General features: G+C 40.9%; 1 protein-coding gene across 3 annotated transcripts in view; it reads right to left on the minus strand.

Moving 5' to 3' along the window:
• ACSL4 (acyl-CoA synthetase long chain family member 4) overlaps window positions 1-24,444 on the minus strand; it is an 89,448-nt gene that overhangs the window by 40,336 nt on the left and 24,668 nt on the right. For 2 of the 3 annotated variants that reach the window (XM_062183860.1, XM_062183859.1), the window contains exon 2: window positions 14,579-14,632. The gene's annotated coding sequence lies outside the window, so the exon portion shown is untranslated. Of the gene's footprint in view, window positions 1-14,574; window positions 14,633-24,444 lie in introns of all 3 variants that reach the window. The other variant, XM_062183861.1, reaches the window with a different exon arrangement.

The raw sequence follows: 24,444 nt of genomic DNA on the forward strand, positions 1-24,444 counted from the left end.
GATAGCACAACCAATTTAAAATACTCAGGTCTTTATTAGTTTATATCATTGATTTGATACAGAAAGCCGAAATAACTGGTCTGAAAGACTGGCATTTTCCATTTTTCATTATTGACAAAAATGTTTAGTTAATGTACCAACTTCTGAATTTGATTTTTTTGTAGGTTTTCAGCTGTGCTGGTACTCTGCACATCATTCTCTAAGTCAGTTGTGTAACATGACCTTAATGCATACAGAAATGCATGAATGTAACATTTAAGCTTGATCAAATTTTGCAAGGTTAAGGTAAGCCAATAATGAGGCATTTTAAAAATACGTGTACGTAAACCAGATAGCTTGAAATAGGATTCCATTTTGTGGATATCTTAGCAAGGCTGCCATGATCACCTTTGCTCTCAAACTATGCTGTGCCACCCAAGGGTGCCAAACACCAGAAAGTCAGCCAAGAAAGATAAAGACCCCACAACCAAATCAGCAAGGCCAAAAAGAAGTGCTCCAAAGGCAAAGTTTGGGATAAGCGTAATAACCTCGGCTTTTTTGACAAAGCTATACATGACAAACTCCATAAGGATGTTCCCAATCTTAAGTCTATAATCCTCCCTGGCTCTCTGAGAGACTGCCTATGCAAGGGTCCCTGCCTAGGGCGGCCCCTCAGGAGCTCCTCAGCAAATGACTAATCACACTAGCTTCAAAGCCCAGAGCTCCAATAATTGATACCAAAAACACCAAGGTGGGAGAGAGCCCAGCTGCTTGTGGAGATATAGGAACAGGTTACACCAATCGCACATTTAGAAAAAAGAACATTTTATAAAGTCCAGAAATATTATACTGGGTTCTTCATTAAAGTATATTCATTCTATTAACCATTTCATAGTCCCAAAATAGGAGCAATACAATTCTAAGATCATTTTCTAAGTGTCCACTTTGTGCTCATAATTGTACCAGTTGTGTGGCAGAAGTACTATTATTAAGTCCTGGTCCTCACCCATTATGAGTTCACATTTATGTTAACACATAAGATAGATCCAGTGTTTTAAATTTAAGACATTTTTAGAGTAGGGCAGGGAGAACAGCTAAACCATTTCTTCAAGAAAAAAAAAATCACACAAACTGCCCATATATAACATTAAAATGGAATTGCTCTGGGGACAGGCACCTGGCATAGTGCTTGGGACATCAGCATCCCATATCAGAATGGCTGGATCCAAGTCCTGGCTCCACTTCCAATTTCAGTTTCCTGATAATGTGTATCCTGAGAGGTAGTAGGTGATGATGCAAGTGGTTGGGTGCTGACCACCCTCATGGACACTTGGATTAAATGTTTGGTCCTAGCTTCCACCTGGTCCAGCCCTGGCTGTTGTGGGCATTTGGGGAATGAACCAACAGATAAAAGCGCACTTGCAAGCGCTTGCTCACTCCGCTCTCTCTCATTCCCTTTAGAATAAATGAAATATTTGTACAAATGAAGTTGCTCTGTCTGAAGCATGGATTGAGGATATCAAAACTCCCAACCTGGACTTCCTGGAACCTCATTCCCCAGGTGAACATAAAAACATTTCCACTGAGAAGCAGAGTTAATATGTAACAAAGTGCTAATGATGTACCATACAAGCAATAAATACAAGAGTTCAGAGGCTGGACAAAATGGCCAGGAGTAACCAGGAGGGCTTTGGTAGAGATGAGATTTTAGCTGAACCTTAGGTTGGGTATTTGGAAATGGAGGAAGAACAGGGGGCGTTCCAGGCTGGGGAACCACAAGAAGGAAACACAGAGCTATGAATGAAAGGCCTCTGGGAGAGGGGTGAGTACTAGTAACAGGGACCTAAGTTTGACAGGAACACAGGGTACATGCTGGCTAGGTTCCTACAGTACACGATTTGAATAAGCGTGCAAAGTGATTTTGATTTGATGAGGCAGAAAACTGGGGGCTACTGCAGGTCAGGAAACCAGTGACCCTGGGGACAAAACCGCAGAAACAGCCTCAGGCATAATAATCTCTCTCAGGGAGTCTGCCCTCAGCTGAGAAAGCTATTTTGGTATTAGTGTGTTTCAGCTATAAAAATTACAGTAATTCATTCACTTCAAAGAGAGAAGCTGAAGCCCGTCCTTCTGCAAGTCTTGTGGAAACAGGACAGACTTAATTCAGTTGACCCCAGGTTAGCTGTTTTTATACCAGTCACTACAAAATGGTAGCTCAATCCTGCCTGTGCCTTTGGCCATGTCCTTCAGCTGAGAGCAATGAAACTGGAAGTCATTGGATGTCTGTCCTCGTCTCTGCCATTACCTGGCTCTGGAAACAGGATCAATCCCTCTGTCTGAGTCTGAGATCAGAAAGATACACAAAAAAGGTGTACATGATTTCAGGAGATTGAGTTCCCTGAAATCCATCCATGAACCCAAAAGGTGACACCAACTCTGAATGAAGATTTCCTTACCTCGATGATTTCCCATGGTCCTTCAACTTTTCTTTCTTTAAGATTTACTTATTTATTTGAAAGGAAGAGTTAGAGAGAGAGGAAAAGAGACAAGCAGAGACATCTTCCATCTGCTGGTTCACTCCCCAAATGGCCACAATGGCCAGGGCTAGGCCAGGCCAAAGCCAGGCGCTTCTTCCAGGTTTCCCACATGTATGCAGGGGCCCAAGCACTTGGGCCATCTTCCGCTGCTTTCCAAAGCCATAGCAGAGAGCTGGATTGGAAGTGAAGCAGTGGGGACTCGAACTGACATCCATATGGGATGCCGATGCTGCAGGCAACAGCTCAACCTGCTACACCATAGCGCCCAGCCCTCAACTTTTCAATTCCATCATTTGCCCCACCTGGAAACTGCTTTCCCATGTTTCTGACTAGTCAGTTCATTAAATTCTTCAAGGTAAGTTATCTGTAGCATAGTGCCAAGTCCTCCATGTGCAAGACCCTCTCTTAAGAAAATCCTTTCTTCCATTAGAGATTTTGTAACTACCCAAGTTCACAATCATCTTTCCTTTTTCTAAGCCCCTACATCAGGAGCAACACCTACCACTAATTATATTACCACAAGTTTCATTAGCTGGGCACCTAAGTATGGAGCACAGACCCTACCTAAGTAGTTCTCAACCCTATCAAGCCCGATACCTCCTTCTTGTAACAAATATTTGGTAATGCTCCTTTATGAACTTTAAAGGGCAATCACAGATGAGCATCTACCTATACACAAAATTTTAAAAAAATAATTCTTTACTGGCAATATAGGGAAATACCAAAAGGAAATTAATTTGAAATAAAAAATACTTATTTCAGGATATAAATTCTCAGTTACAATATTAGGAAAAAAAAAACATGTCTTTAAGGGCAGGTGCTTGGTAGAGTGGTTAAGCCACTGTTTGAGAAGCCAGAGTGACTGGTCTGAGTCCCAACTCCACTTCCGATTCCAGCTTCCTGTTAATATGTACCCTGGGAGGCAGCAGGTGATGACTCAAGCACTTGGGTTTCCTGCAAACCACATGGAAGATCCAGATTCAGTTCCCAGCTGCTGGCTGGCCGGCTGCCAACCCCTAGCTCCCAGCTCCAGCCTGGCTAAGTCCTGGCCATTTGCAGGCATTTGGGGAGTAGACCAGCAATTAGAAAAGAGATCTCTTGATCTCTTGACCTCTCAATCTCTCTCTCTCCCTAATAAAGGCAAAAATTTAAAATAAAAAAAAAACCATGTCTTTACATTTATAAAATGTCCCTAAGTGTTGAGTACCATCTACCTTCAAGTGAGAACCTGTCAGACTTAAGGCTGAAGATATATAAAGAAGTAGAAAATAGCTTCAGAGTGCTTAAAATTTAATTGGATTTAAACTGAACTGTATGGTTTTTTTTAGTTATTCAAAATGTTATGTACATGTAGACTTTTGCACTATTTGCTTAAAGTATTGGAGTTAGGGAAATCCCTTCTACATAATCCTCATAGACTACTTAGTATACACACACACAAACACACACAGAGAGAGAGAGAGAGAGAGAGAGAGAGAGAGAGAAGGCAAAGCTCACAGAGCATTCCTGTGAGAATAGACCAGAGAGACCATTTAATCGAGAGGTTTTCAAATTGGTTCTGGTAGTGACAAGGGGGTCATGGGTCATCCAGTTGAATAAAATCTTGCATGGATGTAAAAAACGCCAAGTATAGATGACAGCAAAAGTAAAGCAGCTCTGCTAGGAGAAGCTGTGATAGCCCTCGCAATGCATCCTGGGAACCTCCAGCTAAGCTGAATATCTGAACCACTGTTACTGTCTGATCCCTCATCCTACACTGAAGCAGATGAGATGTGGAGCACAAATTAAACACCCAGCACCCACTCAAGCACACTAACCAGCCTGTGGCCAATTTTGCCTATCATCCTGAAATCCTTCCTTGACAAAGGTTTTCTGGTGTTCCATTCAGTCTACTGCCAAATTCATTCTCTTAAAAATGTGCATGTTTTATTTCACTTCAAAAAAGGGCGTGTTATGTAAGAGTAGGGTCTGGAGCACTGAATCCAAAACGGAGTAAAATACAAACACATCATTTCAAAAAAACGTAGTACCAAAATAAACTTATCTTCTAATTCCATTTTCCACAAAATTCTGGAAGTACATGCATATGCACGTGTGCATGTACGTAAATGTTCATATGCACACTAGGGAGCAGAGAACAGCTCACAAACAACCATAAGGCAGAAAGTACAGGTCTCATAGAGAAACATATACTTAAAACGTTAAGGATGTTCAAAATGGGGGGTGGGGAATTACATCCGATTTGGGAGAAGAAAAGGATGAAGGAGAAATACAGATACAGTATCCTTATCCAAAATGCTTGAGATCAGAAATCTTATGGAATTCTTCAGATTCTGGAATGTTTCATATAATGAGGTATCTTGGGCATGGGATTCAAGTCAAAACACAAAATTCATTTGTTTCATTTGCACCTTATGTAAACTGAAAGTAACTGTATACAGTATTTTTTTGGGATGCCTGCCTTCTGACTGACCTGTTATGTGAAGTCAGGCGTGAAATTTTCCACTTGTATCATCATGCTTTCAGTCAAAAAACAAGAATGCTTTATAAACATTTATTTATTTATTTGAAAAACAGAGTTATTGGGGGGGGTAGGGGGGAGCAACAGATTTTCCATCTGCAGGTTCACTTCCCCAGATGGCCTCAAGGACCATGGCTAGGTCAGGCCAAAGGCAGGAGCCTGCAACTCCATCAGGGTCTCCCATGTGCAGCAGAGGCCCAAGCTCTTGGGCCATCCTCTGCTGCTTTCCCAGGCACATTAACAGGGAGCTGGATCAGAAGTGGAGCAGCCAGGACTTGAAGCAATGCTCATATGGAATGTTGGCTTCGCAGGCAGTGGCTTAAGTCAAAGTGCCACAATGCAGGCCCCAAAGGTTAGTATTCTGAAGCATTTAAGATTTCAGGACAGGGATGCTCAATCTGTCTAATTATCAAGAAAGATTTAAAAACAAAAAACCTTTGTATTTGAGATAAGCCAGAAGGATGGGTACTATTTTCAAAGCGAGGGGACAAAGACTGGGAAATGAACACAATACTACCAGAGAGAACAGAGGGGTGAGCACATGGATGGGGGCAAAACAGACAGCACAGGATAGATTTGAAAAACAGCAAGCAGCCTAAGACATGCTTTACCACTTTCTGTATGAAATGCTGCTCTGCCCATCTAAATCAATGGGAAAAACAGTGGTTTCATAAGCAAGCTACTATGAGGAGTCAGGTTAATAGGCAGTTAAGTTGATCCCAGTTGCAATGAGGAAAAGGGGAATTCCCTCAAAGAGGGTGCAAAATGCTTGCTTTCCCCGAAAGTTATCTTTAGCAAGTGCCAAATCCCATTGCCTGCATCTCCCCAAAAGCTGTCTTTAGCAGGAAACACATGTCTATCCCATTCCTTGAGAGCTCCCAGTTTATCAAGAGAATAGCAAGGAAGTCGTGATTCACATTTCTGAATTTTCAGTGTATCCTGAAAACAGATCCCACCTTTCCGATGGCTCTTTTGTTTTATCTTGAGTAAGCTAGACAGGGCAAAAATGATTACAAATCTGACCTTTCGATCTCTTTTGTCCCTGCCTTTTGATTGTTAGCTGATTGTTGGTTTTCCCCAAAAATTGTGCTTAAAAAACCCCACCTCTACCAGCTTCTCAGGTTTGCCTCTCTTGGAGTCCCTCCTCCAGGCTGCTTTGGCAGGAGGCTTCTGACTTAAATAAACCTTGCTTTTCTCTCTGTGCTGTCCTTATGGGGATCCCTCTTTCACGTGAGACAAAGAACCGAGGTCATCTTTCTTTGTCATCGTTTCACCCCTAACACTACTAAGATGCAGCCAGACCACAAAAGACACGTGCATATGATGATCTGAGAATTCAAGATTAAATGTTCTACTACCATATTAAGGGCAAACAAATGAAACAAGAGCAAATCTGATTCCCTGGATGGTAAATGTGCTCAAGTAAGTTCAGAGCTCTGAGCTCTAACCTTCCTGTCTGCTGGTAAGTGTGGCTTTGTGAACAACTGATATGACCTCTCACTCAAAAGTTCTGAGTCAGTGGTTTCATCTGTAACACAGGGGGACAACTATATTTCCTAGCACAGTTGAGAGAATCCTGTCTTCCACCACTTAAATTCCACCAGCAGTTACAATCAGTACCCTAGCACATACTCTCCACTCTCCTGCCACTCTCACTTAGATGCACTTACTCAGCTAACCTGCATCACCTGCTTCAATGCGAATTAAATGTCACCTAGGCTGCACCCATCCCCAGGCAGCTGGCTTTCACTGGGCAAACATGTGATTGTGCTGAATGTCTCGTTGTCGGTTCCTGATTGCTACCTCAAGTGGGCTCCCTCTGCTGCACAGGGACCACCTTCGGTTATCCCACATACTGGCCCACACTTCTGGGTTCCATACCTTAGTCTCTCTCTAAGTCTCTAAGGCAGAATATGTAAGAAGCTGATGTGGCTCGCCATTTTGCAAAGGAAATAGACACACTCCAAAGAGCATCTTCACAGACTTCTACCATTCCATTCCATCTCCTCATCTCCTCATCTCTGTGGCCATACACTTTTTTCTCTCCTGTGGCTGTGGATGAATATTGATGGGCCGAGCTGAAGCCAACCCCTTCACTTGTGTACTACATCCTCGTCTATACCTGGACAAGGTGCTGCTGCTGCTGCTTTACCAATTCTATCCTCGCTCTCCTGCCTCATTCATTCTTCCTGCCCTACTGAATCACTTTTGTCAGTATAACATGTTGGTATTTCTTTCTTCTTCAAAACACTCCCCTCTCTTGCACCTTCTTCTCTCCTACAGCCCATTTCTTCTCTATAGGACTCCCTCAAAGAGTTATCTATGCTGTCTGTCTTCTGGTTACCTCCTATTTTCTCTCAAACCCACTATACTCAGGCTTGCTTTCACTAGCACTCCACAAAATGACTCTGATCAAGGTCACTGGTGGTTTCCATGTTGTTAGATACGAGGGTCAACAAAGCTCAGCTCTCCATTCCTCATGTCCCTTGGCCCACTGGCAGCCTTCATCACAGTTGACACCTCATCACCTGCCTGAAATGGCTTCATTTGGCCTCTAGGGAATCACACTCTTCAGATTTTCTTCCTACTTCTCTCTGTGCATTTCTTTTCAGTCTTCTTTGCTCCTTCTTCCTCATCCCCTTGACTTTTAAATGTGACTGTGCTCAGCTCTTAAACCTCCTGAGCTACACTCACTGTCATGGTGATCTCCTTTAGTCCCACAACTTTAAATACTATTGAAATTCTCCCTCAAGCCTGCTGACCTCCCTTCAACAATAGATCCACCTTGATGTCTATTAAGTACCTCAGATTTTGCATGTTCAAAACTTAGCCACTGTTCTGAAACTACAAAGAAAAAAGTATATGCGAGTACAATCATCTTAAAGCAGTTAATCTTAGTTATCTAAAAAATAATCACTTGCCCATGACAACATTCTAGGAAATTATCTTAAAATCTCTGGTGATTAAAATATATTTGAACTAGCTATTGATCGCTTCATAGAAAATATGAAACTGGAAAAACTGCCTGGTGTGCAGAGGGAATAGATTGGAATTATAAATGCATGAAAGTGACACAGCAGCACTATGTGCTTCTTCACTGATGCTTTTTACAAACGTGCACTGTGCTTTCATGTATGAAGAGTGACATTGCTGTCCCACCATTAGGAGGACATGAATTCGAAGTTTACTTCCTTGAAATCAAAGAATGTGTGTGTATATCAGCCAGAAAAGGACAGTCACAGATAGTTAACTGCTCCTATCAAAGTTTACCATTCCATATGGTTACCACATTAATAACCACGTACTGAGTATTTACTGTGGGCAAGGCACTGTGCTAATAAGTCCATTCAATGTATTAGCTCCTTTTCAGTCTTCTTCAGTTAGGACCCTCATTTTCAGGTGTCACAGACTCAGACAGATTAAATAATTTTCCAGAGTTAACACTGTTGAGTAGGGATTTGGCTCCCATCTATCTGATTTTAAGGTTCGTGCTTTTAGCTCTATTACTTGTGATCCTGATCATACTGGAATAATCGAAATAGGCAAGAGTGACAACTTTTTATGTTCTGGAAACAGTTTGGAGCACTGATGTGTCCTGTATCTTAAAGTGCTGAATGGGGAGAGGTGTTTGTGAAGCTCCTTAGATATTCAGTAAATCCCAGAAGGTTTAGTGAAAAGTTAGATGCAATTTTATTTTTTGTTCCAAGATCAAGTTTAATGTTACGTATTTCATTCCAGTTACTTCAAGCACTCTGAGACAGGTTAAACGAACAAACAAAAAAGCATTAGTGATATGTAAAGCTCTAGTACAAAAAGTAAACAAATATTACATACTTAAAGTCTCTATTTAAAAGAAACCATCTCCCCCAGAAGCATATGACACAACATCATTTAAAGAATGAAAGAGAAAAACTAAAAAACTGAAGTTGGTTAATGCCAAGACATTTTTTCAAGTTTTAGAAAATGGACTAAACCAAGCAAAGATCAATGAAAATCTGCCAAGTTGAAACACACAGTAGTGACAAATTAATTTCCTTTACCCCTGACATAAGATCTTACAAAAATGTTTTTTAAAAAAAAATCAATTTTAAAATCAATCAACTATGTAAGTGTGACTTTAAGAAATCACATTTTCAAGTCACATTATTTGAGTAAATACCAGGTAACAGACCATTTGCCTTGTGAAAAGCTCAAGTTATACCCACTAAACATTAAATCAGAAAACAATTATAAAGTGTTCTAAGAGATTAAGCAGATAAGAATACCTGCTGTACTTTAAAAGATCTTATTTCTACATAGCTGTTGCAACACCAAGGCTTTTGTAAAGGGGTGGAATGATTTTTTAAAAATCTTACTTTCTTTCACACACTATTGAAAACTTCTAAATGATTTCAAAACACACAAGAGAAAGTTCAAATACTATGTTAAAAATAAATGGTTGCATTGGATAAGCCAAGTCCAACTTTTCAGGAGATACATTACAATATAATTAACTTTATATTTTAATATTAAAACTTAAAAATGCTAACATTTAAGAAAATAAAGACATTAAGAGCAGTTAGGATCTTGTGCTATCAGTTTGTAAGACTTAATAAGCGTATAAAAATATATATGCGCACATACATTTATATATCGGTTTGTCCTCTAAGTCTCGTCTGACTCAAATTGTTTTACTGCAAATAATGACCAGTCTGACCAATATGATACAACTTGCACAATTAGACTTTAAACTTAGGTACACAGGAATTATAGTAAGTACATTTTAAGACTGAAAAAAGCGAAACGAAAACCCGAGATGAATATATAAATGGCTTACACAAACACATTACAGCCATGCCTAGCTAGATTGACTCAAGGCATCTCACTACTCTGGGTGCGTCTCACAGAATTAACCAAGACTGTTTAATTCATCACCTGAAGAAGCATTATCTCCTGCAGTGGCCATCCTGCCAGTTTCTTCCCAGCTTTTCCCAGCAAAGAAAGCACCTTGGCAGCCATGTTGAAGATGCTCTTTCATGCTCCAGCATGAGCTCCCTCCCATAATGCCTTAAGAACATCCCCAGCATGCATCACATTTTTTTTCTAGGTCATAGGTTGGTATAACTGGGATCCTACCTCTGTATGTTGAAATGAGGAGACTGGGAACCAATGTTGCTGCCTACACACTCCATCTATGCTGTGTATGGTTATTCATCCCTTCCTCCTTCTAAGTGACTGAATCAATTGATATTTAAATATGCAGATTTCTGAAGTCAGAAATTGATTGTGTATAATTTAATCCAAAGCTTACATTTAAGGAATTTTGCAGATAAATCATATTAAAAGTGGTGCCTCCTAGCAAAGCATGATGCTACAGTACAATTTTATTAAACATCATGGAAAAAGGAGAAAATCTAAGATCTGAGATTTACATGTTTGGAGAGAAACAGAAATGGTTCAGTGCCACAGAATGGGAGCACAATAGCATCAGGGCAATTTCAACATTCTACACCTGCTGCTCGAGAGTAACTGCCGCAGGCCTCTGTACATAAAACCTTGCTGCTACATTAAACTGCCCCTAGCACCAGACTTTCATTTCATTTACAAAATCTTCAATTTACTGGATGCTTTTTCTCTATCAGAACACATTTATGATTTTAACATTTATTATTTATTTTAATAAGTTAACCCCAAACATCTGAGGTATAGAATTAACTGTTTCAAATATATTTATCTGAAATGCAGAGTGAGAGTGCGAGTGAGTGATGTCTTCCACTTACTGGTTCATTCCCCAAATGCCCGTAACAGCCACAGTGGGCCAGGCTGAAGCTAGGAACCAGGAGCTTCACACAGGTCTCCCACATGGGTAGCAGGGACACAAACGCTTGGGCCATCATCCACTGCTTAGCTCTGATATGGGATGCCAGCAAAAACAAGTGGCAGCTTAACTTGGTGCATCACAACACTGGCCCCTATAGAATTATCTTTAAAATTAACTTAAAATAAATGTGTTTCATTAAAGTGAGGAAAACACAGACTATGTCTACAGGTTATACATCTATCTCCAGACATCTTACATGTTTATTCTAATAAAGTAATACAACTGAGGGTTGTCAACCATGAGTGTAGGTTCTTAAAAAAATAAATCTGTAAGCAGCAGCATTTCCCACAGGAATCCCCTGTGTTACAGGGAGAATTTTGCAACAATGCCTTTTCCTTCACCTGCCCTGCCCTTCCCACTTGCTAGAGGAGGAGCCTGTTTATTGGGTTAGTTCTTTCCAAGTGTTATTTCCCATACTTTATACAGCTAAAAATTATGCAACAATGTGGTCTTAAGCCATTTCTTATAAATTGGTCAAATAACCATCATTCAGCTGCCCAACCACCACAACTTGAAACTACATCATTTTTTTAGGAGCTCACTTTGCTCTTCAGTATTAAATAAATCTCACGGAGCAGACACTTGGCCTAGCAGACACCATTTGGGATGCCTGCATACTCTATCAGAGTGCCTGGGTTAGAGTCTCAGCTCCACTCCTGCGCCCAGCTTCCTGCTCACACACCCCTCAGAGGTAGCAGGTGATGGCTCAAGTACTTGGGTGCCAGGGACCCCTGTGGGAGACCTCGACAGAGTTCCAGGTTCCTGGCTTCGGCCTATCTCAGCCCTAGGTGTTGCGGGCATTTGGGGAGTCTGTCAGTGGATGAGAGATTTCTCTCTCTTTCTCTCTCTCTCTCTGCCTTTCCGACAAAATAACTTAAAAAATTTAAATAGTTAAAAAATGTATCTTCTAAGTGTGATTAATAAAAGAGCTCGAAAACTGATAAATCGGTCAAAGAGTGAAATCTTAGGGGCATTCAGTCCACACTCACATATTAGTACTAGTAAAAAGAAGAAAATGTATGGCCGGCGCTGTGGCATAATGGGTAAGGCCACCACCTGAAGCGCAGGCATCCCATATGGGCGCTGGTTCAAGTTCCAGCTGCTCCACTTCTGATCCAGCTCTCTGCTATGGCCTGGGAAAGCAGTGGAAGATGGCCCAAGTCCTTGGGCCCCTGCACCCATGTGGGAGACCTGGAGGAAGCTCCTGGCTCCTGGCTTCAGACCGGCACAGCTGCGGCCATTGCAGTCATCTAGGGAGTGAACGAGCAGAAGGAAGACCTCTCCCCCCCCCCCCCCCCCCGTAACTCTTTCAAATAAATAAATAAAATCTTAAAAGAGAAGAGAAGGCCACATATACCAAAGACTGGAGATAATTTAAAACTGCACTTGATTCTCTTTGACATTTCATTATGGGTGCATCTGATATTTCAGAAATTAAAGACTTCTTAACTAGAGAAGGAAGCCACATACACACCGTATAAGAAGCCATGGACAAGTTCTCCTGGAAGTAACATCTCCACGTTAAGGACTGCAGTACATTCCATTCTATTTTCTCTCTCCTCGCTGATTTGTTTACCCGGCCCATGCTTTACTAACGTGAGTGTGCCAAGGCTGATAATGGAATTACTACTTCTGTTTTGTAACATATTTGGGATAGTTGAGGCAAAACCAGGACAACTGATAGAAAGTCTCCAAAATGCCACTGTGTGTAAAACTCCTGAGCACTACTGATCAGATGTCCTGCCAATGCTCCTGGCAACTCCTATTCTTCCCCGTGGCAGTTTTCTTCCTTCCAAATCCAGATGGGCTCTAAGCCGACCGCTATCAATGTGTATCTGTGGGGGAGGGTACGTGTGTGTCAGAGACAGAAAACATACAGAGAATATTCTCTGTGGATAAATACCTTAACTATAGAAGCTTGAATACTACCACCCTCACAACAACCTTGCAGTCTGTCAATTTCCCAAAAGACATGTGAACCTTGTTGGTATCTCGCCCCCTTTGGCAAGCATGAAGTAGCATACAACCTAAGCAGCTGAATTCAGAGACAGCTAATTCTGGTCTACTGATAAAAATCTAGCCCTATGTCAGATTTTTGTAATGCTGGCAAATCAGTGGGCTTCAGCACTTAACTGTATAAGAACATTAAGTCTTTTTAATTTCTTCACACTTGGAAATCAAAGAATTACCAGCACCTAAAGAACTATTATATCTTCTGTTTTAAGTTCACAATGAATACAACTCTCAAAAGACCAGAAGCAGCATCAGATATAGGATTTTGGTTCTAGCAGGTGACAAATTAGTCTTTCAGTGTCTCTTTCCTCATCTGTAAAATAAGAAAGTTGGATTCTGATTCTGAATTATCCCAGACCAGTAAAAAAAATTTAAAGAATGATGGGGAACATGATATTAGAGCTACAAATTTCTTTTGGCGGGGGGGGGGGGGGCAGGGGATGCACATAAAAAAGAAAGCCTCTACCATTTACTACCACCATCATTTCATAAAATAAAGAACATAATTAATGTCTCCAAATTTAAGGATATAGCCTACAAGAAAAAGTAATCCTTTAAACTGAGAGTGTATACCTTTAAAATATTTGTAACTTTCTGTCCTTCTCACTCACCATCCAGTAAAATTTTCTTCATTAACCAGAACTGGTCCCCAAAAATCAGTATTTAGGAACCAGTAGCCAAGGTAATTTTAGGTCCCAGGTTCAAACACTGGGATTTTAATTACAGGTGCCCTTTGTATTTCTTTTACTCCATATTATGGTCTAGAGTAGATACACTAATGAAGGACAGTACTGATGCTTAAATTTATAAAGATTAGGGCCAGCGCCGTGGCTTAACAGGCTAATCCTCCGCCTAGCGGCGCCGGCACGCCGGGTTCTAGTCCCGGTTAGGGCGCCAGATTCTATCCCAGTTGCCCCTATTCCAGGCCAGCTCTCTGCTGTGGCCCGGGAAGGCAGTGGAAGATGGCCCAAGTGCTTGGGCCCTGCACCCGCATGGGAGACCAGGAGAAACACCTGGCTCCTGGCTTCGGATCAGCACAATGAGCCGGCCGCAGTGGCCATTGGAGGGTGAACCAGCGGCAAAAAGGAAGACCTTTCTGTCTCTCTCTCTCACTATCCACTCTGCCTGCTCAAAAAAAAAAATTTATAAAGATTAGAAATATATTAAATCAGTTTTCAAAATGGTCATTAAATCAGAATAAGCTTCAATTTATTGGGGCAAGTATGAGCAGCTGCATGTTTTATTTTATCAATAATAATAATAAATCACTGACTGTGTGCTTACTGTTAAGCTCACTTTACAGATAAGGAAACTGAGGCAATGAAAAGCTAAGTACCTTGCCAAAGACATGTACCTCATAAGCCTGGGTAGCCAGCGCTGAACTCCAGTCTGTGACTCCATTTTTGGATATGATTCAAAGAAAAATCAACTTATTTGGATTTTAACTACCAATTCCCCTGATATAAATGAGTGGTAAATGGGTTAAATGTTTGAATTAGCACACAGTAAAATATTTTCCTATTTTAGTTTTCCAAACAAAGCCTTTTAACACAATCATAAACATTGGTAAGGTTTTTTCCACTACAAAGAGTCAAGATATCTGTTAGTGAACTTTCTCAAAATTCAGTAAGAATACACATTCACAATTCCTGAAGGACACATACTTACAGATTTCCTCCTTTTCTCTTAAGAAGAACACGTATTAGCTTCTGTGATTTCAATCTGTAGTAAGAGATTAACATTTATGAGTACAATGACATAAGAACCCACTGAAAGAAAAGTCAAGTGCTGTTTCATATTGCCAAAAAACAAGAAATGACTATAAAGATTAGTGTATAAGCAGAAGTAGTGCCATTAAGATCTCAGAAATGGCAACTGAGCCAGACTCAAAGAAACAGTAGTTGAAACTCCATGGGCAAATGGCAAGAAGTGGGAATCATGTCTTTAATAGTTCCATTTGTAATTTTGACTCCTCCACTGTCAGAACTGGAGCCAAGTTCAGAGACAGAGACAATCCACCAAGATGGGCATCCCCACACCCAGATACCTACAGGCTTCTAGCTATTTTCCCATCAAAACCTAAAATTAATAATTTCCTGTAAACAATGCAAGGATTTTTCCAAATACAGAGTACTAACCCAAGTAAAAACCAAAAGATATTTCTGCCTTTTCTTAATTTAGAAACAGATATGGGCCAGCGCCGCGGCTCACTAGGCTAATCCTCCGCCTGTGGCGCCAGCACACCGGGTTCTAGTCCCGGTCAGGGCGCCAGATTCTGTCCCGGTTGCCCCTCTTCCAGTCCAGCTCTCTGCTGTGGCCTGGGAAGGCAGTGGAGGATGGCCCAGGTCCTTGGGCCTTGAACCCCATGGGAGACAGGATAAGCACCTGGCTCCTGCCATCGGATCAGCGCGGTGCGCTGGCCACAGCGCCCCGGCTGCAGCAGCCATTGGAGGGTGAACCAATGGCAAAGTTAGACCTTCCTCTCTGTCTCTCTCTCTCACTGTCCACTCTGCCTGTCAAAAAAAAAAAAAAAGAAACAGATATGAGGATTGACTACTTTTGAACAGTGCAAGAGAAAACTAGCTATGTTCTGAATCCTTGCAACAGTAAAATGAGGCTCTTTGAGTAATCTGATACTGCTTCCTTCCATGTCAACAACCTTGGTCACCCTGGACATGATATTAGGATTCTAAAAAACTGAAGTTTTATTCCACCCAGCAGCATTCAGTACTACTTGCATATGATTATGCTATGAGAGGAATTCTTCAAGTTTTATTTTTTTAACCTAGACACTACAATGGAAATCCTAAGAAGAAATATCCACATAATTACAATAACCACAGTAACTAGCTGGTGTTAACTTAATTTTTTCCTTTGCTACCATTAAAATGATGAAGGAAAGAGTGACTCATACCCAGCATCCAACATGAACTAACAGAGGATGCCTTTTGTTTCACTTAACAGAACCACTTTCCATTTCAAATTAATATCCACAGTTTAAGTTTGGAGAGAGTGCTAGAGACAGTATTAACAAATGTTTGAACACAAATATTAAGACTACTTATAGAGGGACAATTTTAAATTTGTGAAATATATGATATGACCATACAAGAATACTGGGGCAAATATGTTAGCAAGATCAATGTCACTCTGAGAAGCTAGTACATTAAAATCAAGATTTACAATACCAAGAACACAGCTCTTTCCACTTTCCTTTATTCCTATGACAATATTAGTCTTCAAGTATGTGCATCTGGAATTATATAAATTCTACAGGAATAAGCTTTGAATAAAATGGGAATCTCTTGTACATTCTTAAAAAAAGATTACTGATAAACAGAAATCATGCTATTTCATATTTTCTCATTTTTCTCCCAGAGGGTTAACATTTGTTATTAACATGAAAGGGAAGGAGGAGTCATATATATGTATTAAAATAAGGTCCAAAGAGCTCACAAGGAAAATGTTAGGAAATAAAAACTTCACAGTTCTATGCACAAATGTATTTCCCCAAAGAAAATTCCAGTAGCTCAAAAATGACAAAACTCCCTTCAATAAAACCACTTAAAGATCTATAGGTAGCAGGAAGATGGGGGGAGAGATGTGGGTAAAATGCAAAACTATCTACTAGTTTGCTTAATTTGGAAAATAATTCCATCACTTAGTATTTCCAAAAGATAGTCAACACTTGACCCTTGGTGCTAAGGAGCAACAAGATAATCAAGTGTCAGAGAATTCTCCCAGCTGAATGAGAGCTCCAGCTTCATTCTCTTACTAATCTCCAATCTCCCAGACTCAAATCAGCTGAGCAGAAGAAGCAATATTCAGGGGTTTTTTTTAATATAAACAAAAGATAAAATTTGTCTCACGGTCTGTAACCTGAAAGGCCATTTCTTTTATAATAAAAGGCTATCCAGCAGGAAAAAAAAAGGAAACCAAATTAGATTTTTCTAACTTAGCTTGAGTTTTTTTAACACAAAACTGATCTAGCACCCTCCCAGAAATAAAATATAAAAGAACTAAGCAGATTACCAACATGCAGGTCCTATTTACAGATGATCAGGAACAGGGATGGTGTGACTAAAAATAGAATACAGGGGTCGGTGTTGGGACACTGCACAATAAGCTACCATGGGGAGCGCTGGCTGGATTCCTGGCCCTCCACTTCCAATACAGCTCCCTGTTAAAGCTCCTGGGAAAGCAGCAGAAGATGGCCCAAGTACCTGGGCATCCACATGGGAGGCCCAGATGAAGCTTCTGGCTCCTGACTTCAGCCTGGCTCATCCCTGGCCATTGTGGCAATTTGGGGAGTAAACCAGTGCATGGAAATCAATCAATTTCTTTCTCCCTCCCTCCCTCCCTCCCTCACCCCACCTTCCTAATAAATTTTTTAAAATTTCAAAAAAAAATAGAATGCACATTTTTCACTTTTATTGATATTCAATTTCTTTGGACTACAAAGGATTTCAAGAAGTTTATGGAAAATAGAATTAAAAGATGTTTGGTGCAAAGAATTTTATATTCAGTTTTTTCATAACATGCATTTTCCATGAACTTTTTGAAGCCCCTCATATAAGGAAGTTGGAAAATCTTAGCTTAGCAAATTTTTAACAGACTTAAGCATAAAATATGGTTTGTTTCTACTTAGCAAAAACCCTGGTAGCATGGAAAAACATAATACAGTATCAAGGGTGTATCATGTTACAATCAGGGCAGAAGGCAGCACTGAGAAAGCCTGATTCATAAAATACCAGGGAACAAAACAATGTCCATGAAGCTGACAGGAGAGTAAAATTATTTTAAGAAAGGAAACAGGATGAGCAGTTGGCTTAGCAGTTAAGATGTCACTTGAGGCCGGCGCCGCGGCTCACTAGGCTAATCCTCCGCCTTGCGGCGCCGGCACACCGGGTTCTAGTCCCGGTTGGGGCACCGATCCTGTCCCGGTTGCCCCTCTTCCAGGCCAGCTCTCTGCTGTGGCTAGGGAGTGCAGTGGAGGATGGCCCAAGTCCTTGGGCCCTGCACCCCATGGGAGACCAGGAGAGGCACCTGGCTCCTGCCATCGGAACAGCGCGGTGCGCCGGCCGCAGCGCGCCGGCCACGGCGGCCATTGGAGGGTGAACCAACGGCAAAAGGAAGACCTTTCTCTCTGTCTCTCTCTCTCACTATCCACTCTGCCTGTCAAAAAAAAAAAAAAAAGATGTCACTTGATATGATGGCATCCCATATAAGACTGGCTAGCTTGTGTCCCAGCTCCACTTCTGAAAAAAGTGGTATGAATACAAGACACTGTCGTTCCATTTCAAACAGCCCTCATATTTTGGGATGGACCTAGACCATTAATATGTTTGGCTTTGGCCCTCTCTGTAAATAAGTTGGTCTGTTAACCAACATTTTGAAGACATTATTCCAAAAATACAGTTAATACTAAATTGGTGATAGCATCTGCTGGAAATGTTTCAAGCATAATAAATAATCCTCCTCGACTTAATGTCTGAGGGACCAATATTAGTAAGTTTAAAATGGAATCTTTCAGAAAATTTTGAAAAATACTAAGTCCTCAACACCTAGTGTTCAAACCTAAAAAAAAAAAAATCTGGCAAGTTCTTTGCAAAACAATTTTCTAAGAAACAGTCTTTTAAAGTTTTTTTTTTTTAATTTGACAGAGTTAGACAGTGAGAGAGACAGACAGAGAGAAAGGTCTTCCTTATGTTGGTTCACCCCCCTAAATGGCTGCTACAGAGAAGCCAGGAGCCAGGTGCTTCCTCCTGGTCTCCCATGAAGGTGCAGGGCCCAAGCACTTGGGGCATCCTCCACTCCCTTCCCGGGCCACAGCAGAGAGCTGGAATGGAAGAAAAGCAGCCGGGACTAGAACCCGGCACCCATATGGGATGCCGGCACCACAGGCGGAGGATTAACCAAGTGAGCCATGGCGCCGGCCCCCATAGGTTTTATATAAGTTTATATAAATCACATTGTCAAACATCAGTGAATAATTGCCACGCTTAAATACAGTTCAACATTTAGATATGTTTATAAGAAGAAATAACAAGCTTAAAACAGTATTGTGATTTCATACATATATTTGAATGTTACATATTCATGAAAATGTAATGTACATCTTTCTGAAGACGTACTCCAGAAAGTTCAAGTGAGGAGCTTAGCATTGTGGTGCAGCAGGTTAAGCCACTGATTGCAACACCTATATCCTATACTGGTCTGCTGGTTTCAGTCTTGGCTGCTCTGCTTCCAATACAGCTCCCTGCTAATGCACCTGGGAAGGCAGAGCAAGATGAACCAAGTGCTTGGGCCCCTGCTACCCAAGTGGGAAACTCAGACGAAGTTCCTGGCTCCTGGTTTCAGCCTGGTCCAGCTCTGGCTGCTGTAGCCATTGGAGGGGGGAGAGTTGAACAGGAGGATATCAGATATCTCCCTGCATCTCCACTGTGTCTCCCTCTTCCTCTCCCTTTATTGCTTTGTTTTTCAAATAAATATAAAAAATATTTTTTAAAAGTTCATGTGAGGAGGGCTGGCATTGTAGCATAGCAGGTAAAACTACCACCTGCAATGTCGGCATAACATAGGGGCACTGGTTCCGGCTGCTCCACTTCTGATCCAGCTCTCTGCAAACGTGCCTGGGAAAGCAACTGAAGATGGCCCAAGTACTTGGACCCCTGCACCCATGTAGGGGATCCAGATGAAGTTGGCTTCTGGCTTGTATAGCTCAGTCCTGGCCATTCAGCCATCTGGAGAGTGAACAAGCAGGCAGAAGATACATCTTTCTCCCTCTCTCTGTGGCTCTTTCAAATAAATAAATCTTTTTTTTAAAGTTCATGTGGAAATGTAATTAAAAGGTAAGCTTCTTTTGGTGCAAGAAAATTGAAATTGAATAGTTACATACTAAATATTAACACTAGTTATTGCTGGGTAGTGATTTCAGATGAATTTTGTATGTATTAACTTTTTACATTTTTTGTGATTTCAAAGATCACAGAGGAACAAGAAAATGATTCAGTTGAAACAGGACTACACAATTGTTACAAGCAAGTTCAACTACTGCAGGGTACTGCTCACAGTCTAAGTTGCGGCACAATCTTTAATCTTCCCCTAACAAATATATGCGTGCTAGGGCAGGAATTTGGGCCTAGCTGTTAGGGTGTTCACCTCACACATCAGAGGGCCTGGGTTCAATACCAGGCTCTGGCTCCAGACTCCACCTTCCTGCTAGTGTAGACTGTGGGATTCTGTGCTGACAGTTCGAGTAGTTGAGCTCCTGCCACCCACATGAGAGGCCTAGACTGAGTTCTTGGCTCTGAGCTTTGGCCTGGCCCAGCTCTGACAGTTGTAAAAATCTACAGTTTACTTCAAAAAGTATGCCCTCTAAAAAGGCATGTATGTTTCATCTTCCCACCAATGATGTGTTAATGTGTCCATTTCCCCATGTCCCCTCCAACTCAGAACTGAACAGGTTGCTAGATGTCAAAAACATTGTTTTTACATTTTTTATTTTTTCATTATGAATATATTTCACTATATCCAAATGTCTTATATGAACAACATGCTCAAGTCCTTTGCCCATTTTCCACAGTTACTCATGTTTTTTAATTGACTCATTAAAGACTTTTATATATTAAAGAATCAAGCCTTAATACATTGCAAATGTACTTCCCTGTATGGCTGTCTGTCTTTATACACACACACACACACACACATATTCTATATTTTCTTACATTGTGTGTATATATATATATATATCCTAATACCTATTCTAATGTATAGATATAAACAGATATTGGATAGATATCCTGTATTTCTATCTAGCCAGAATTCTGTTCAAAAGCTGCCTTTGCTGGGATACCTTCTCTAAAACCTCAAACTAAAGTTTCTGGTCTTCTTTGAATATATTACCTTGCATTATTTAGGACTTTGTTTTAGTTGCTTATTTGAACTATAAGCTCATTCAGGGCAAGGACTATATCTTATTCTGTGTTCCATTTTGGCTTGTAAAAAGCATCAAATATTTGTCAGGATGAATAAGAGAAACTAATACTTATCAGAGAATACAGCTGTTTTATGTCATTTCCCCCCTCACAATTAATACCACCCTTGTCTTTTTTTTTTAAAGATTTATTTACTTATTTGAAAGGCAGAGTTACAGACAAGCAGAGGCAAAGAGGGAGAGTCTTCCATCAACTGGTTCACTCCCCAGATGGCCACAATGGCTGGAGCTGCACCCATTCGAAGCCAAGAGCCAGGAGATTCCTCTGGGTGTCCCATGTAAGCGCCGGGGCCAAAGGACCTGGCTATCCTCCACTGCTTTCCCAGGCCACAGAAGAGAGCCAGATCGGAAGTGGAACAGCCGGGACTCGAACTGGCGCCCATACTGGATGCCAGCACCATTACGCCACAGCGCTGGCCCCTGCCCTTCACTGTTTTTACAAATGCTTTTTTATTTGAGACACACACACTGAGAGAGAGAGAGAGAGAGAGAGAGAGAGTGAATGAATGAATATGAATGAGTTCCTAGCTGCTGGTTCATTCCCTAAATGCCCACAGTGCCAGTACTAGGGTGGGGGCCAGGGGCAAAGCTTGGAGCTGGGAACTCAATCCAACTCTCTCACGTGGGTGGCAGGGACCCAACCACTCCACTGAGCCTTCACTGCTGCCACCCAGGGTGTACATTAACAGGATCTGGAATTGGGAGCAGCACTGGAACTCAAACCCAGGCACTCTGATATGGGATATAGGCATTCCAAGCAGCACCTTAGCCACTAGGCCAAACACCCACCCATAACTGTTTTTAAGCTGAGATGCTTTTAATCTTAAGTTATCACCTTCAATGGGTATTTTGGAAAAGTACTGACAAAAAGCTATCAATATATTTTAAAATGATATAATATAAATATATATAATCTATTAAAATATATTATATATAAATATAAATATATTATATATTATATATAATATAAAATATCATAAAAATGATATTTTAATCAAACAAAATCCTTGGTTCTACTCGTAACTCACAAATTATTCTCTTTAGTTTCAATGCTGGAAGAACATATGAATTGTGTCTCCATGACAACAGTCAATATTTCTTTGCATAGTAAAATCTGCAGTATTCTGATAAAGTTTCATTTCATTAGTTTTGAAGCAATGCTTATTTATACTAGACCCATTGTCTTCACCCAAGCTCAAAGATAGAGTCTAGTTTAAATGCCAAGAGTAATACTCCAACCCTATGAATTCTGTTACCACCCATTTTGTTACATAACTTTCCCCTGTAATCAGTATGGAAACAGATACAGATACAGATCAGGCACCTAATCTACACTGCGAGTACCACACTTGAGCTGGGACAGGAAGGCAATCTCGGGCACACAAGTTCCATTCCTAACTTACAAGGTTATAGGCTTTCCGAACCAAAATAAGCTTTAAGATGAAGGTAATGAGCCAGTATCTAAAAAAGAAACTCTCCCCTTGGATGAACCTGGCAGACTTTATACTAAGTGAAATAAGCCAGACACAGAAGGGTAAATACTATGTGACAGCACTTATATGAGGAATCCAAAATAGCCAAATTCATAGAAGCAGAGAGGAGGAGGGTGATTGCCAGGAGCAGGGTAGAGGGAGGGAGAAACAGAACAGTATTTATTAAAGGGTACAAAGTTGCAGTTATGTGAGATTAGTACTTGCTAGGAATCTATGGACAGCATACTGTCTATAGTTAACAATACTATATGGTATACTTAAAAGTTTGTTAAGGAACAGGTGTTGTGGCCCAGGTTAAGTTGCCTCTTGGGAAATCCACAACATGAATCAGAGTGCCCATTCAAATTCCAGTTTCTATGCTTCTGATCCAGCTTCCTGCTAATGTGCCTGGAAGGCAGCAGATAATGGCTCAAGCGTTTGGGTCCGAGCCACCCACATGGAAAACCTGAATGGAGTTCCAAGATCTGGCTTCAGCCCTGTCCAGCCCTTGCCACTGTGGGCATTTGGGAGTGAACCAGCAAATGGAAGCTCACTCGTTCACTTGCTCTCTCCCTCTCTGTTACCCTGCCTTTCAAATAAAATAAATATATCTGTTTTTGAAAACTCTGAGAGCAGATATTTCTGGAGTGTTTTTATCTCACACATACACACAAGGAATAATAAATAAGACAACAAGAGGAACTTTGGGTGTTATGCAGGGAAACTTGGGTGTGATGCAGGGGTTTATGGCAGATAGCTCATCAAGCTGTACACATTAAATCTGTACAGCTTTTTGTATATCAATCATCCCTCAATAAGGCAGTTTTAAAAAATAAAGGACAGGGAATTAATTATTGACCAATGGTTTTCAAAGTCTAATGCTTAATTACACAGTTGTAAGCATTCCACAGTGAAAACTGAATATAAATTAGGACATGCAGGCTGGCGCCGCAGCTCACTTGGCTAATCCTCTGCCTGTGCCGCCAGTACCCCAGGTTCTAGTCCCAGTTGGTGTGCCAAATTCTGTCCTGGTTGTTCCTCTTCCAGTCCAGCTCTCTGCTGTGGCCCAGGAAGGCAGTGGAGGATGGCCCAGGTGCTTGGGTCCTGCACCCGCATGGGAGACTGGGAGGAAGCACCTGGCTCCTGGCTTCGGATTGGCGCAGTGCGCCAGCCGTGGCGGCCATTTGGGGGGTGAACCAATGGAAAAGGAAAACCTTTCTGTCTCTCTCACTGTCTAACTCTGCCTGTCAAAAAAAAAAAAAATTAGGACGCATAGCAGTGAGGCACCAAATGACCCTATCCACCTCTACTGGGGAAGTCTGCAGTGTAAATTTCATAGGACAGCTTTGCTAGAGGGCTTTTAAAAGAAAAGAAAAAAACATGTTCTGCTACCAGTGATGGAAAACAGAGTAAAGGAGACAAAGGAACTAAGCAGTGGGAAATGGAATATGCTCAGAGACAAACGTCACCTCACTAGACACTGTGTCTGGCTGGTTTCTTCTGCCCATCTGCTCCCCTGTACCTGATGCTTAGCTATAATCCACACAGGTTCTGAATGATGCTCCTTATCTCTACTTCCACATTCAGCTTAAGCACCTGCATTTTGGATTTAATTAAATTTGCTATTTAATTGTTTTAGCCACTAATCCACCCAGTCTTCCCTCATATTTAATGAAAAACAGAAGCTATTAACAACAGAGAGCTTTTCAAAATTTGCTCTAAGACAAAAAAAAAAAAAAAAAGATGAGGACAGCACTGGAAAATTCCATTTGCATCAATAAAAATTTTAAAAACTCGAAATTTGAATAGGAGTGTATTCCAGCTTAAAATCATTCATTACAAAACAGATTATGGAGTAAAGTACTTAGTTTATAGTAAACCTAAATAAACTATTTGTTTATTTCATAGGATTAAGAATTAATTTTTTAAAAATTGTACATAATAAAAACTGCAAAATAGTTTTAGGACTTGCTTTCTAAAATATTAGGAAAGTAAAAAGAAAACATTAGAAAAGTGCTGTATGTGATTCCCTGTAGAGTAAAATTAAGAATCTCTAATCAATATTG

Source organism: Lepus europaeus, chromosome X (genome assembly GCF_033115175.1).
Source record: "Lepus europaeus isolate LE1 chromosome X, mLepTim1.pri, whole genome shotgun sequence".
Taxonomy (NCBI): Eukaryota; Metazoa; Chordata; class Mammalia; order Lagomorpha; family Leporidae; genus Lepus; species Lepus europaeus.